This window comes from Ambystoma mexicanum, chromosome 2p (assembly GCF_040938575.1).
Source record: "Ambystoma mexicanum isolate Mex_15411 chromosome 2p, UKY_AmexF1_1, whole genome shotgun sequence".
NCBI lineage: Eukaryota > Metazoa > Chordata > Amphibia > Caudata > Ambystomatidae > Ambystoma > Ambystoma mexicanum.
Genome location: NC_090923.1, coordinates 280,173,422 through 280,188,973, shown reverse-complemented (window position 1 = coordinate 280,188,973; position 15,552 = coordinate 280,173,422). Strand labels below are relative to the sequence as shown.

Below are 15,552 nucleotides of genomic sequence, written 5' to 3'. Positions count from 1 at the left end.
ATCCTGGAATTCTTGATATTCCTGAGGTAACTGCATGACTGGATTAGCGACTGTGGCCAGGCTTTTGTTCAAGGTTTTTTCCGGGTAATAGGTGTGTGCACACTCCGGGAAGGTTACTCTCTTCTCTCGCCAATCAATACAAGGATTATGTGTTTCCAACCAAGGTATCCCCAGTATTATTTGGATTAAGTCAAACACAATAGTCTCTCGATGCCCATCTTGACCCAACAGTGTCATCTCTGTGGTGGAATGAGTTACAGGCCCAGAGGCAATTTCAGTTCCATCGACTGTGGTGATAACATCCGAAGTGGTCTTTTGGCAGAGAGGTCGATTCAACCTAGAAGCCAATTCGTGGTCCACATAGTTTCCTACGACCCGCTATCAGTGTATGCCCTAACTGCATGCATATGCGATGGCTGCCTTGGATCAATAAGGACCATTGGTATGATTAGGTGCGAGGTCCGAGTGTCCTTCTTTAAGCTCGGCAAGCGGACCTCTGTGCTTGTCGGGCGTGGTCGTTTCCCGAATCAGGCTCTGTTTGATTTCTGTCAGCAACTCTGACTACTTTCTTGGATGGTTTTATAGGGCAATCCTGTGGAAAATGTCCTGAGGCCCCACAGTACAGACACAACTGCATCTATCATCTCTTTTCTCTTTCTTTTTGAGTTAAGGGTCCCTTAACCCCCCCCGATTGGCATTGGGTCTGATGCATCTTTTCCTTTGGGAGTAACATTGGGTTTAACCAATACCCGATTCTCGAATTTAGCTCGATCAGCTTTTCTATTCTGAAGTCGGTGGTCTAGCTGGACCACTAACTCTATATATTCTGCGCAATTCTGAGGTGGGTTCACAACTTGGGCCAAAACATGAAGTCCATGATGAAATAATGTAATTCGCTTTACCTCTGGCCATCCGGTTTCCACCACCAACCTATTGAAGGTTGCGATATAAGTTAGCAGGTCCTGGTTTCCTTGTCGTAGGGATAGAAGTTCGTTATCCAGGGCCTGTCCCTGGTTGACTAATGGAATTGGCCGATCCGCTGCGCTGCCACTAAGGTATGACAGTACAAAGGCTACTTTGGCTTGGTCGTTTGGAAAAGATGCAGGGTGCATAAAAAGTGCAAGCAGCATTGGTTCATGAACAGCAAACCTTTTTGGGTCCCCAGCAAAGCGTTCGGGTGGAGCTAAAGGAATGCACAATCAGTTCTCTCCTGAGGGCATTAGTTTCTTGGCGCGCGGAGTGCACTTCGGCCCTAAGTTCTCCTAACAATTGGGCTAGTTGGTCGGTTTCTGAGGTCTCCATTAGGCCCGGGTGGGGATTTGTAGATAGGCTTTGTGTTCTGATACGCTCACCTGGTTCCCACAGGGGCGTCGATCGGACCCGGACAGCTGAGGTCTCCACCAACGTGATGCGTAGTGAAGAGATGACAGTCTGGACTGGCCCGCCTAATCTTGTCTGCTGGACTCGTAGAAGTATTCTCCTTATGTTTTTAAATGATGAGCTCTCCATCCTGCATGGCCTGCAGGGGCGCGTAGATACCAGTTACTTCACTGGTTTGAAGGTACTGGAGGAGTTCCAGAGGAATATTGACTCCAGTGTCTATAACGTTCAAAGAGTTCAATATGTCCAATGTTCACTCTTGTTCCATTCCCTCGTTAGGTTGCAGCTGGGTCCAAAAGAATATTGCCTGGAGGCAGCTGATGGCGTTCAGGTAAGAGTCTGTACTACCAAACACTGTCCGGTAAAAGTTGCATGAGTTTAACTTGCTGTTTTCTCTCCCTTTATAGGTGCGGCATAGAAAGATGCGGCGAATTAAAGGATAATACCTCCGGTGGTAAAGCAGGTAAGCCTATGGTGGCAAAGAGATTGTCTTTGTCGGTTTTCTCGGCTCACCTTGTTATTCCTTTTGTTTTCCTCCAGGGTTTCCACGAAGAAAATGATGGAGGCAGCGCCGAGTTGAAAGATGAGGTGGACTGGTGAGTATAACGCGGCGCTGCTGCTGGCGAAGCGATGGGTGCTGAAATAATGTCCTTTCCAGGCTCGGAGATATGCTGGGTCCGGAATCAGGTAAGGAATCAAATAATGTCCGTGATCTAACCTCTTCTCCTTTCTTTCCCTTTTGTATAGGAGCTCCGGATTCGAGGCGGGGGTGGCTGAAGACTGGATGCTGACTTGCAGACACGGTGAGAGTTACGCTGCTGGATGCAGAATAACACGAAGCATGAGCTGCTGTTCGGGCGTGGTTTAAATAGCCTGCAAATTAGTCCCAGGTAAGAAGTTCCACAGAACCACACCCGAGTAAAAAATAGTCTCTGTAATAAAATAGTCCCATCCAGGCCTGACGTTGGCTTGGACACATTTTTAGCATGGTCTACATAAGGTAAGTACAGTCTATGAGCCTGGTGCCTATGGTGCCAGGACTGATTTCTATGATGAGCCTGGCACCTAAGGCGCCAGGACTGAATCCAAACAGCCCCCAGCCGGGGCTGTTGGGGTTTTAATGAGTATCTGGATGCCTGCTCCCGGGGCTGATGGACTCGATCCGGATGCCCGGGGGTAGGCATCATGACAGCCAAGCGGTTCATCACAGCTGGTGAGTCGAGGGGTTAACCGGTATGGACCGGGCTGTGTTAAGTGAGAATCGCAAAGTGGCAAATTTGAACCAAGCTGAATGAACTGTGAAGACCTGTAAAAGGTGTTAAGTGGAGACCAGCTGCATTAGGAAACCGGCACCATGTGGGTACTTAGTCCAAAGACTCTGGCCAAGCCCCATCTGAGCAAAACTACAGGCACCAGAAGGCCTTAGGAGAGTCACTGAAATAGGTCAAAGTGGTTATACTGAGGGTCAAGCTAAATCCCTGTGTAATCGAAAGACTTTGATCTACAAACTGTGTGAAAGAAGGGAAGTGAATCCCGCAGTGAGAGGAAACAAAGGAAGCGAATCCCAAGAGGGTTAAAGTCTAAAGTCCCAAGAAACGGTGTGTTGACAAAAGTGAACCTTGCCGAGAGATGTCTGTTGGAATTGTTTTAAAACGACATTAAGATATGTAAAGAAGGAATAGCCATAGTGATCCACACCGAGGGAGGCTAAGATTCGAGAGGGGTCAGCGCCCGGAAGAGGGCAACCCAAGGCTGGAGAATCCTCAACCTAAGTCAAACGAAGAAACAAACTTTAATTTGTGGAAGGAACTTTTGCTTTATTATTTTGAAGACATCCGGTCCTCGAAGGCAAGAGACTTTCAAGTGAAACAAGACTTGGCATCAAAGGCCCTGATAGCTGAAAGCTGAACTGTTATCTCGTGCTGGGAAAGCTCGAGAGTGTGCTGTGCTCCACGATCCCACCTTACCCCGTGCTCAAAACATGGGGAAGGGAGATCCAGGCTATCGCATCCTGATGTATTATTTGAGAACACTTATTTCTTTTCTTGAGCACTATCCCACACACCTTTTTGTATTAGTTGTAAGGTTTGGCAATAGGTTTCTTAGTATAGGCCCTTTTTTTTGACACAATGCCACTAGGACTGTCTTATATTTCATTTGATGGTTGACGCTTGCTCTTGATATAGGTGTAGATTAGGCATTTTTCCAACCTACATACAACATTCATTGTTCAATAAACACCTTTGAACTGTGATCACTTGTGTCTGTCTTACTTGTTGCCACCATGAGTTCCTTACACGGTGGCCAGAGAGAAGGGAAGAAGGAGGGAGCAGGGGTCCCAATTGGAAGGATCCCAGTTTAGCTCGCATTACGGCTGTGATCATTGGAAGAGCACCGGGCCTGGATGGCAGACGGGATGAAGGAAGGTGCGAAAAAGTCAGCAGGAAGACTGAAAAAGAGTTGTCGTCTGCATAGCACTGGAAGTTAAGGGAAAAGGAGGAGAAGAGGTGTGTGTAACGCTCACCTGATTCTCGCAGAGGCGCCGTTCTTTACTGGGCGACTACCGTATCTTCAAAAGTGATGTGTAGCACCCGGTTGGCTCTTTGGGCTGGACCTCTGTGCACTGTATGCCTGACTCGAAGAGTAAGATGTCTGCAGATAGAAAATATTAATATTATAATATTAATGAACTGGGGTTATTGGGGTGTCCCTATCTCTTTCCTTTTCTCCTCTCCTGTAGAACCCCAAAGGTTAAAGCTCTCACCTTAGGTAAGTGAACGCCGAGCTCTCCATCTGCCTCGGGGCAGGGTGCTGTAACCAGTTTCTTCACTGGATAGGTAGCGCAGGCCTCTTGACTTCAGAGGACTGCTGTCCGTCGTTTACTTCACGAACGGTGAGTTCCGAATATTTCAAATGTCTTTAAAAGTCTTTTGTAATGCTGTCTCTTATTTTGCAGGGTTCCGGCGATGGCGGTTGACTGGCTGAAGTGAGTTGAGGATGGACCCGTATGCGGAATAGAAGCGCCTGGAAGCGCGTAAGTAAGCGCTTGTTGCTTGCTTCACGATGCGCACTAACTGTCCTTTTATTTTGCAGGTACCAGTTCGGAGCTGCTGAAGGATGCCGGAATGCCCACTGAGTTCGGCGTGGATGGAGTAATGGCACGTGTGTATTTAACGTTACCCAATGTCTTTAAACGCACCTTCTTTTGTCTTACAGATGCGGGATGCAGCGCCGAAGGCCTCCGGAGCGTGCGAAGAGTTGGTAAGCTTTTGTCTTTCAGATGCCGGAATGCAGTGCGATGACCTCCGGAGCGCGTGAAGAGTAGGTAAGCCTTTGTCTTTCAGATGCAGGAATGCTGCGCGAGGCGTTGATGACAGCCGATGGACCAGGTAAGAGATGAGCTGTCACTGAAGACCGTAGTGCTAACCTGTTCTTTCTTGTCTTTATAGATGTTGCTGAAGACTGGATTCAGGATGGTAAGCCTCTTTCCTTTAGGCCCAGGATCAGATGCAGAAGACACGATGAGCGTTCTGCTGCAGAGGATGCAGAATAACGCAAAGCAAGATTCATCCATCGGGTGTGGTTTAAATAGCCTCCTGTAGTGCTTAGGTGTCTCCTTCCACAGCCACGCCTAGGTAAGAAAAGAGTTCCTGCTTTCCAGAAGAGTTCCAGTGTTCTGAATCTAGGGAGTGGCTCCTGCCTCACCCAACAGGAAAAGTAGTCCCAAACAGAAGAGGATCAGGGGTTCAACTGGCAGGTAAGTAAGCAGCATGGTCTGCTGCAGGTAAGTCCACCCAAGCATTATGAGCCCGGCGCTTGCAGCGCTGGGACTGGGCATATTTATGAGCCTGGCGCCACTGGCGCCAGGACAGGGTCCAAAAGGTCCCAATTGGGACTGGCTGGCACTCGGAACCTGGGTTATGGGTCTGCTTCCAAGGGAGTTGGGTAAGTCCTGGCCTTTTGGAAGCAGAGATCATGACAGTGTGCAGGTTGTGCAAGGTAGATGTTAAAGAGCCAGGGAGAGAGGATAGATCCCTGGGGGACACCACAGGTGTAGAAGGAAGTAGGAGAGGAGAAGGTTCCCAGGATGACATGGGAGAAGCAGTCAGTTAGGAAAGAAGCCAGCCATTCCAGTGCCCGTTCCGAAATACCCAGTGTATCATGGAGCCTTTGTAGGAGGATGGAATGGTTGACCGTGTCAAAGGCAGAGGAGAGATCAAGTAGAATGTGTACAGCTGAGGAGGTAGAATCCAGAGATGCAAGCAGTTCTTCACGGGTATTCAGTAGAGCAGTTTCCATGACTCTGGATGCTCGGAATGCAGATTGATGATCAAGAAGACCACCGACAAGATCAGTGTGCAGGGTGAGTTGGGGCAAGGGCCGCTTCTCCAGCAGTTTCCCCAGGAAGGTGGTGATTGAAATAGGGCGGTATTTGGATGGACATGTAGGGTCTGCTGAAGACTTCTTGAATAGTGGGCGCACAATGGAATGCCTGAGAGAGGAGGGGAAAGAGCCAGTGGCGAAAGAGCGGTTTCAGAAATCGGCGAGTGCGGGGGCTAGAGAGCCAATGTTGTCCTTGAAAGTTCTGGACGAGCAGGGGGGAACCTGTTTCGAAGAAGCCTTCATAGAGCGGACAACTCCGATAACTTCTACAGGTGAGACACGGGTGAAGGAGGAGAAGGCGGAAAGGTGGGCAAGGGAGGCAAGAGGGTATGAGGTAGGTTAGGTGGGTGAGTAACAAGGGTGTTCAGGATGTCCTGAGTTTTGGTGGCAGTTTATGGCCAGTGCATTGCAGAGGGCCTGGGAAGGAAGAGGGGAGGACAAGACTGCAGAAGGTTGGCTAGCTCCCTGCAGATATTGAAAAGTTCAGCTGTGTTATTGGATGCACCAGATACCTGTGCCTGAATGTGGACCCTTTTCTTGCCACGGGTGGCGACTCTGTATTGCCTTTGGAGCAGGCGGCAGACGAGTTTGTCAGAGGGTAAACCTTAGGTTTATCACTTCCTTTCTGCTGCTCTGCACTTACGTTTCAAGGCTGCAAGATCTAAGTCATACCAGGTGTTACGTTTAGAGGCAGGTTTCCGGTGGATCACCATGACTGGGGCAAGGATGTCAAGGATATTGGTGATTGCTGAGTGAAGATCGCTGAGAGCAGAGTCTGAGGTGGAGTCTGAGGTAGGGGAAGGGGGTGGTGAAGGTAGAGGTAGAGGCAGAGGTAGAGGCAAAGGTAGAGACTGACACTCATTTCATCGGGCGAATGTTCGAGAACGAGGTTGACGGGTCTTTTGTGGATGCGGTAGGAGGGCTGAAGGGTCCCAGGTGGGAGGAGAGGAGGGCATGGTCTGACCAGGGGAGAGGGGTGGCCAGAGTGGGAGTGAGCAAGAGGTCAGAATGGATAATGGCATCCAGGGTGTGTCCAGCTGAGTGAGTGGGACCAGATGGCAGGATGGAAAGGGAGAGAGAGACGCAGAGGTCTGTGAGAAGAGTGGCTGCTGAGGCGTCCAATTGGATGTTGAAGTAGCCCAAGAGGAGAGGTTGGAAGTGGATGAAAGTAAGAAGGAGCAGAAATCAGCCGATTCAGAGAGTAACAGGGTGGTAGCACCTGGAGGCCGATAGATGGTAGCAATGGTCAGAGTAGAGGAGGCAGAGATGACCAACTTGCAAACCAGGCTCTCGAAGGAAGTGTAATGTAGAGTTTGGTTGGTACGATGGAAGAAGGAACCCACTCAGGATCGATTAAGGTGACCCCAGCACGCTGAGGTTAAAGCTTGGAAATGATCTTGAAGACGACAGGGAGGAGGGAGTCAAAAGCAGTGACAGAGCTGGCTTTGAACCAAGTCTTGTTGAGAGCAAGAACGTCAAGGTCTGTGTCTTCAAGAAGGAGGCAGATGTCAGCAGAGTGTTTGTTGGCAAAACAGACGTTCAGAGTTGCCAGGGGAGGTGGTATCTGCCTTTGAAGGTTTTCTGAGGACGAGTACAGGGGCGTGGTACTCCGCTCGGAGAAGGAGGGACAGTGAGAGTGGTGAGGGGAGAGAGAGAAGGAGGTAGGAAGTTTATGAGTGAAGGCAGGATCTTGTTAAAGAGTAGAAGGTTGGGTTGAGGACCCTGGACCATGATATTGCCAGTGTGGTAGACATTAACAATGCAGCGTGAGGATGAGAAGCCAGCCAAGAGGACTTCCCACTTGGTTCCACCGTTGGTGGCAGGGGAAGTGAAAGGGGAGAGAGTCAAGATAAGATGAGTAGTCCAAAGAGCCAGAGAGGGGACAGAGAAGAGGATGTCAGTGAAGACCTCTCCAGAGGTTGCGCTGATGTAGGTGTCTGCAATGGGCAGGCCAGGGTTTGCACACAAGATTTCTTTGTGCTTTTTCATTCCGGACTTCGTGAGAGTGGAGGTAGGAGGTTGAATAGCAATTGGGAAAGATAGGAGAGATGTTGAGTGGCATTAGGATGACAGAGGAAGTTGAAGAAGGGCAACTGCACTGCACAGTTCTGACATAATCTCAGTCACACGGAATGAAGTTAGGATGCAGGATGTCAATACACACAGCTAATTTGGAATTTCAAAAGAAAGGCCACAGGCAATGAAGTTAGAATGCAGGATGTCAATACACACAGCTAATTTTGAATTTCAAAAGAAAGGCCGCAGGAAATTATTATTATTTAAATTCTTATTAGGTGCTACATGCCCATGATCCACAAAGCGCATGCAAGAGACAAGAAGGAAACAGAAGAAGAATACCGAGAGGTCAAAGACGGGGAGGAAAAGGGAAGGAGCCGTTCAGCTCAGTCAGCGGAATTAATAAAAACGGTTTTGCTAGTCCTCTTAAAGACTGTTCGAGTCGGTAAAGATCTGACAGTAGGTGACAAAGCATTCCATTCCTGTGGGGTATGGCCATCAAAACTTGTACCAGCACATCACTTCAACTGAAAATGAGGTTGGTTCAGAAGATGCTTTTCAGTGGACTGCAGCATCTGACCAGGCTGTCTTAACTTAAGCCTTTTAATAAGGTATTGGGGAGCAGCCGCATTCTGACATTTGTAGGCTAGAGATAGGATCATATGCATAATTCTTTGCTTTATAGGCAGCCAGTGTAGCTTTTACCTCTATGCCGGAATGTGATCACACTTGTAGATTCCAAAAACCGCCCTGACAGCTCCATTCTGGGTGATCTGAAGGCGATGGATATTTGCCTCTGATTTACCCGTAAGGAGACAAACCGTGATCTGCTCTTTAATGAGAGATGAGGCCTGATCTGATAGAATAATGTCATGGCCACTAGTCAAGGGGCCAGTCCTTCCTCATCCCCAGGGTCCCATTGGACCCTAGGCCTAGGTCGTGTGCAGTTGTGCCGGGCGTGGCCATGGAACAGAACTGGAAGAGACGTGCTACAGGCCCAAAGAAGGGCAAGGTGGAGTTTGTAGGCGGAGCTAATGGGAGAGGCCTGAACCAGCCTATATAAGGCCAGCCCATCCACGTGCCCTCGCTTCGCGTTATTCTGCTTCCGAACAGCGTAACGCTCTCCACTGTACTTACCCGTGCCTCTCTGGATTTCACAGCCTCATTTTGGAGAACACTTCTTACCTGCAGTCTTCCGCCTCCCCGCGAGCGTCTCCACTTCAACAACTCCATCGCTGCGGACGTGTCTTACCTGCTGTCAGCCGCTCCATTTCTGAGCGCGCATCTTACCTGTTGCCAGCCGCTACATCGCTGAGCGCGCATCTTACCTGTTGCCAGCCACTACATCGCTGAGCGCGCATCTTACCTATTGCCAGCCGCTACATCGCTGAGCTCTCCAGCCGCTACATCGATGAGCGCGCCTCTTACCTGCAACTCGTTGCGGCCTTGCCAGACTCTTCTTCTTACCTCCATTCCATTACGGTCGGAGCTGAGCCTTCTTTCTAAATGACATTCCATCACGGTCGGAGTCGGAGACGCCCTCCTGCAACCGCAAATCTTCATCAAGGACCCAGACACCATTCTCCATCATCGGCCTGCACCTACGAGGAAATAAGAACAAACCAGTTAGAACTCATATGCATTCACACGGCCGCGTTACACAAGAGACTAAAGTTCCCTTATAAAGATCTTACCTGCCACTGTTGAAACTCCATCAGCCTCCAAGGCCTTCCGGACTCTTTTTGATCCAGATTCACTTCCCCGTACCTATGGAAATGGAATGCGACATTGCAAGAATTACTATTAAATGGAATACAGACATTCTAATCGAACTATAATCACACCAACGACTTACCTTATACGTGGATTGGTCACAGCTGGTCTAGATCAACACTCCCACGGCCCAGTGAAGTAACTTGGTCCGTTCTACGTGCCCCTGCTAGGAAAAGTAGGACGGATAGCTCATCATCACAAAATTACAGGTGAACGTCTATGGGAAAGTGCTTGCCCACCGTATTCTGGCACGAAAGGACTGGGGGAAGTCCCGATATCCCCACTCCATTCTCATTGCCTCTCCTCTTCACGCAGGGGCAACACCCATCTCCTGAGCCGCAGGTCCAACCACTCTCTGAAGGGGAAGGTGATTTCGAGGAGCCAGGTCGAGGGAGGGCTCCAACCGTGCCCCAACGCCCCCGCTGAGACCAGGTGAGCATAACAAATAATTTAACATGTACCCATGAAGAACAAACCTGTGAGCCGCGTTGTTTCATGGAGAGTTCGGCGTCAAAAATGACCCAATGTTTTCACTGATTTGCTTACAGGGTTCAGGTTACCAGAGATCAGAAGCTGGGCATACTGAGCATCAAGGTTCTTTAAACGTGGCCCAGAGGCCACGATAAGCAGCGCTGTCTTCTCATTATTAAGGGGCAACGAATTTAGTGCCATCCACATTTTAATTTTGTTGAAGACTTTGTTGACCCATTAGCACATCATCCAGATATATACCCGTCAGCTCGAACAGGACCTGGGTGTCATCAGCCTAATTTGTGTATTGGACACCCAGTCCATCCAGGCGATCGAGCAAAGTCTTGGAATAAATATTGAAGAGCAGTGGGGACAAACATGAGCCTTGTGGGAGTCCACAGGTCAGGGAGATGGATGAGGCTTGAGCGTTCTCTGCGGCCACTCTGGAGGTTTTAAGGCCCAAGCATGATGTGATCCATAAAGAGGGCTTTTCGGAGCAGTTGGTGATGGATTGTAGGCTCTTACAGAGCAGATTATGATCCACAAGATCAAACGCTGCTGAGAGGTCCCGCAGCATAAGTAACGCAGGATGACCTTCTCGAGTACCTCTGCGATGTTGGATTCAAGGTCCAGAAGGGCTGTCTCCGTTCCGTGATTTGTTCTAAAGCCCAATTGACTGGGGTTGAGAATGTTATTTTCTTCCACAAATTATTGTAACAGCAAATATGCTACTCTTATCTATAATCTTCAGCATGTAAGGCACATTTCAGAATGTCAGCAGGACATGAATCTCCTAAACAGCAAGTGAACTTAAGATTCATAACAATCTTGAGAACGTACGTTTCAGAGCAGCTGTGGGAATCAAACTTGGGGGGTGTCGCAAGATTATCCAGGATGATGGTGTTATGATTATATTTACCTACATTAGTAGCAAGGCAGGCTCGATGGTTTGCAGTGGTCATCTGGTGCCCAAAGATTCTGTTCTGGAATTCATTGTGTATAGACTGACTCCACACTGAGTCTTTAATAATAGGTGCAAATGGTGATGTGTGGTTCTCAAAGGCTTTGAGAATTTTGAAGAGTTCATTAGAACTAGATTTGGCGTGCTCAATGCGTGAGTTATGTTTTTGTTTTTGCTTCAGTCATTGCATGTTTATAGGCGTGCACGGATTTATTATGTTTCTCTAAAGTGAGGGGGCAGGGGTTCTTTTGCCAATCTTGTTCCAAGGCTCTTTGTCCTTTCCTTGCTTCCAGGATATTATCATCAAACCATGATTTATTGATGGTTTCATAAAACTTTCTTTTGCTTTTTGGGGGGTTGGGTGTCGATAGTGGCCTTGATGGCTAACGAAAGATGAGATGCTAAATGGGAGGTCTTCTAGAAAATATCTATGGTGCCCAACTTATTTGAGAGTAGACTGGAGAAAGCAACCGATGAGATATTCTTAGTGTTCCTGCACGTAATATCAGTTCTTATATTGCTGTCCAGTCTAGCAGAGGGAATAGGTAGCAGGACAACAAGTTTGACCAAGTAGTGATCGGACCAGGGACAGGCCTGAATATCTAATGCTTTGCTTTGTAGATTATGGGATAGAATCCAGTCTAGAATGTGCCTACTTTGATGTGTTTGATCCTTTAGTAACTGGGAGTAACCGACAGCTTCTAACGAAGAGAGGAAGGATGCGGTCTGTAAGTCAGCAGGGTCATCGGCCCATAGGTTAAACACTCCCAGACCCAGTATGGGCAAATTGGGCTTAGTAATACTATTTAGCAACTCCTGAAATTGTCCCTCAAAAATGGACAGGGTTTGAGGCGGTTTACATAGAATAAGAATTGTGAGTGAAACATTAGGGTTAAGTTTCATTTTTACAAGCCAGTTTTCACAGCCATGTAGGTTTATGATATCAAAGGAATGACAATAATATTGTTTCACGATCAGGGCTACTCCCCCCACACCTCTGCCCCTACCCTGTTCCTTTCGATCTGTTCTAAACATTTTGTACCCCACTGGCACAGCCCCATCTGCTGCAAATTGACTGGCATCGTGCAGCCAAGTCTCGGTAACCGCGAGTATAGCTGGGCTATGCATGGAGACCTAACCAGCAACTTCTGCCCCATGTTTAACCAGTGAGCGAGTGTTAAGCAAGGATATGTTTAACACACTATCAGGGGTTATCTTCTTATATACTTTAGTGCCTATGATAACATTAGGTGGCTGGGTGCAGTCCCCAGGATGTTCCTCTTGACTGAGTGGGATGATCTGTTTTCTGGCGGATAGCGACCTTTGTAACCTCTCATTTTTGTAAATATCAGATACCATAGCACTAGCATGATTCCCATATAACGGGAGTGGGTCAGCTAAGGAGGCGGCATTAGCGTTCACTACATGTTTAGTGACACATATCATAGGGGAGGGAGGGCAGATCGATTTTGCGTTTGTCGTCTCTGTAACAGTGTCCCCAACTGGCAGTAGTGCTAGCGCTAGACATTTATCCAGGATTTCGGCTCTTTGTTTGGAAACGAGTTGTCATGGAGGATGTCATGACGGATGCAAAAGATTCGGGCGAGATTATGCTGCAAGCAGGGCACCTTACCTAATATTATCTCTTGTTGCAAGAGATAAAGTAGGCAGTAAGATTTGTCGGAGTTGAATGAAGCAATGAAATTAGAATGCAGGATGTCATTAAACACAGCTAATTCCGAATTGGAAATGAAAGGCCACAGGCAATGAATTTAGAATGCAGGATGTCACTACACACAGCTAATTTCGAATTCCAAATGAAAGGCTACAGGCAATGAAGTTAGAATGCAGATGTCATACACACAGCTAATTTCGAATTCCAAATGAAAGGCCACAGGCAATGAAGTTAGAATGCAGATGTCATACACAGAGCTAATTTCGAATTTCAAATGAAAGACCACAGACAATGAAGTTATAATGCAGGATGTCACTACACACAGCTAATTTCGAATTCCAAATGAAAGGCCACAGGCAATGAAGTTAGAATGCAGATGTCATACACACAGCTAATTTCGAATTTCAAATGAAAGGCCACAGGCAATGAAGTTAGAATGCAGGATGTCAATACACATAGCTAATTTCGAATTCCAAATGAAAGGCCACAGGCAATGAAGTTAGAATGCAGGATGCCATACACACAGCTAATTTCGAATTTAAAATGAAAGACCAAAGGCAATGAAGTTAGAATGCAAGATATCAAAACAGAAGGGCTAGGCAAGAATGTGCAGAGGACACACATGGAGGAGAGAAAGGTGAAGATGTTGAAGTTGAGATATAAATAGAAATAGATCATGGTGCTAGAGGGAGAAGAACAGAAATAATTCACCCATCACTCACTGCAAGCTTGAAAGATTGTAGCTGTGCTGAGGCCCAAGTTAATTAGAGAGCAGGAAGTATTCAGCTGCCTGTAACATGGTCAGTGGAGGGGGGTGGTGACCATGCCAGGCTCCCCAGCCCTCCACGGCCCAGGCAGGACCCAGATGTGGGCCTTCGGTGCAGGGACTGCCTCCCAGAGCACCTGATTGGGTAAAGTACAGTGATTCAGCCAATTGCATGGGACCAGGCTACAGACAAAGGGTGGCTCCACTGCCCTAGACAGCGGTGGCCATATTGACGAGTGCCCACGAGGAGCAGAGTCAATGCAGGCATATGTAAATAGGCCCCTCAAATCATCATAAGCATCACGGATGCATCAAAAACATAATCGCTTTGCTCTAAATTTGATTTGCCAGCACAGGCTCAAATTTATGTACGTCTCGCGGGCACAGCAACAAATATTGGCAAAAATGTAATTAAATGCAAAAAAAGCTTATTTCAATGGATTAAGGGGAGGGGACGTTCACGTCGATTTTCTGAGTCCCCGATGGGTAAATTTCAAGATAACTTTGATGAACATATTCGAGATCAATTCATGACACATTGTCGATCTAACAAAATACGGGAAGAGTTATGGCTAAAAGATGAACCAAGTTTAGATGAAGTATTGGATTTGGCTAAGAGAGTAGAGCATTCCTTAGCATGTGTAGCCAAGTTATCTAAAAATGAAGGAGAAGATACTAAGGAAGTAAAACCAGAAGTAATGAACATTGCGGAAGGAAAGAACAAAAGAAGAGGAAGAAATAGACAGTCAAGCAGAAATATGCCGGAGGAAAGAAGGAGTCAGAATATTTGTCAGAAAGATGAAAAAAAAGAGGAGAGGAAAGATAATAGACTATGTTATCGTTGCGCTAGTGCAACCCATTTTGCATCCTCCGTAGTCTGCCCAGGTCGAAGGACCGTTTGCACTAAGTGCAGGAGGAGAGGACATTTTATGTCCTGTTGCAAGAATTTTCAATTTGGGCAAGAAAACCAAAGAAAAGTATTTTATGTGAATGAAGAGGAGGATGGGAAATCGTCAGATGACGATGTTGTAGTTATGCCTTCTCAGAATGTTATTGTCAATACAGTTAATGTTGTTGGTAAGGGGGATGAAGAGGATGACTGTGAGCGTCCATATGCTATTGTGGATGTTAATGGGTTCAAGTTGTCATTGATGGCCGACTCTGGGTCAAAAATAACGCTTATTTCTAGAAGTGTATTTGAAGCAGAGATGAGAGGGAATGTATCGGCATTGTCGCAACCGGACATAAGTCCAGGAAGTTACAATCAAGATAAAATTGAGCTGTTAGGGTACGTGTGGAGCAAGTTTGAATTTAAAGGTAGATGTTGCGATGGAAAGGTGTATATCACTAAGAAAGGACAATCTCTACTGGGATGGAGAGAACAAAAGAATTTGGGAATAAGACTTGATCCCAACCATCCAGACCAAGTCCTACAAGTTTCCGAAGAATCCGTGAGTCAAGGGAAATATATGTCGAAGTATAAGAAAGTGTTTGATGAGTCTTTGGGAAGAATAAAAGGGTTTCAACACCAGATAGTTTTGAAGAAGGATAGCGTACCTGTAGTGTCTAAGCTCAGACCTGTGCCGTTTGCTTTACGAGGCAGTGTAAAGAGGGAATTACAAAAGTTGTTGACGTCAGGTGTAATTGAGAGAGCTGGGGGAGTAGAGTGGGTTTCCCCAGTTGTAATAGTGAAAAAGAGTTCAGGGGATTTGAGGCTGTGCGTTGATATGCGTGAGCTAAACAAATGTGTGTTGGTGGACAGGCATCCCCTGCCCAACATGGGAGAGTTATTGACCAGGGTGGGCGGGGGAAAGTATTTTTCTAAACTGGATATGGTGAGTGGAGAGACTTTAGAAGAACATGACAAAAATCTGTGCAAGGTGTTGAAGATGTTTGAGGAGAGGGGTATCACGGTGAAAGGGGAGAAATGTAAGTTCGCTGTGACGAGAGTGGAATATCTGGGTCATGAAGTGTCGGGAGATGGGATAAGACCCAAGGAAGATATGGTGAATTCTATAAGAAACATAGAAACGCCTAGAAATAAAAGTGAACTTCGCTCATTTCTAGGGATGACAGAATTCTACCAGAAATTTGTTACGAACTATGCTGATAAAGTTCAGGAACTAA

General features: G+C 47.1%; 1 protein-coding gene across 3 annotated transcripts in view; it reads left to right on the top strand.

The window, feature by feature from the left end:
* Positions 1 to 15,552, top strand: part of RFT1 (RFT1 homolog) — a 416,949-nt gene that overhangs the window by 97,873 nt on the left and 303,524 nt on the right. The window lies entirely within an intron of this gene.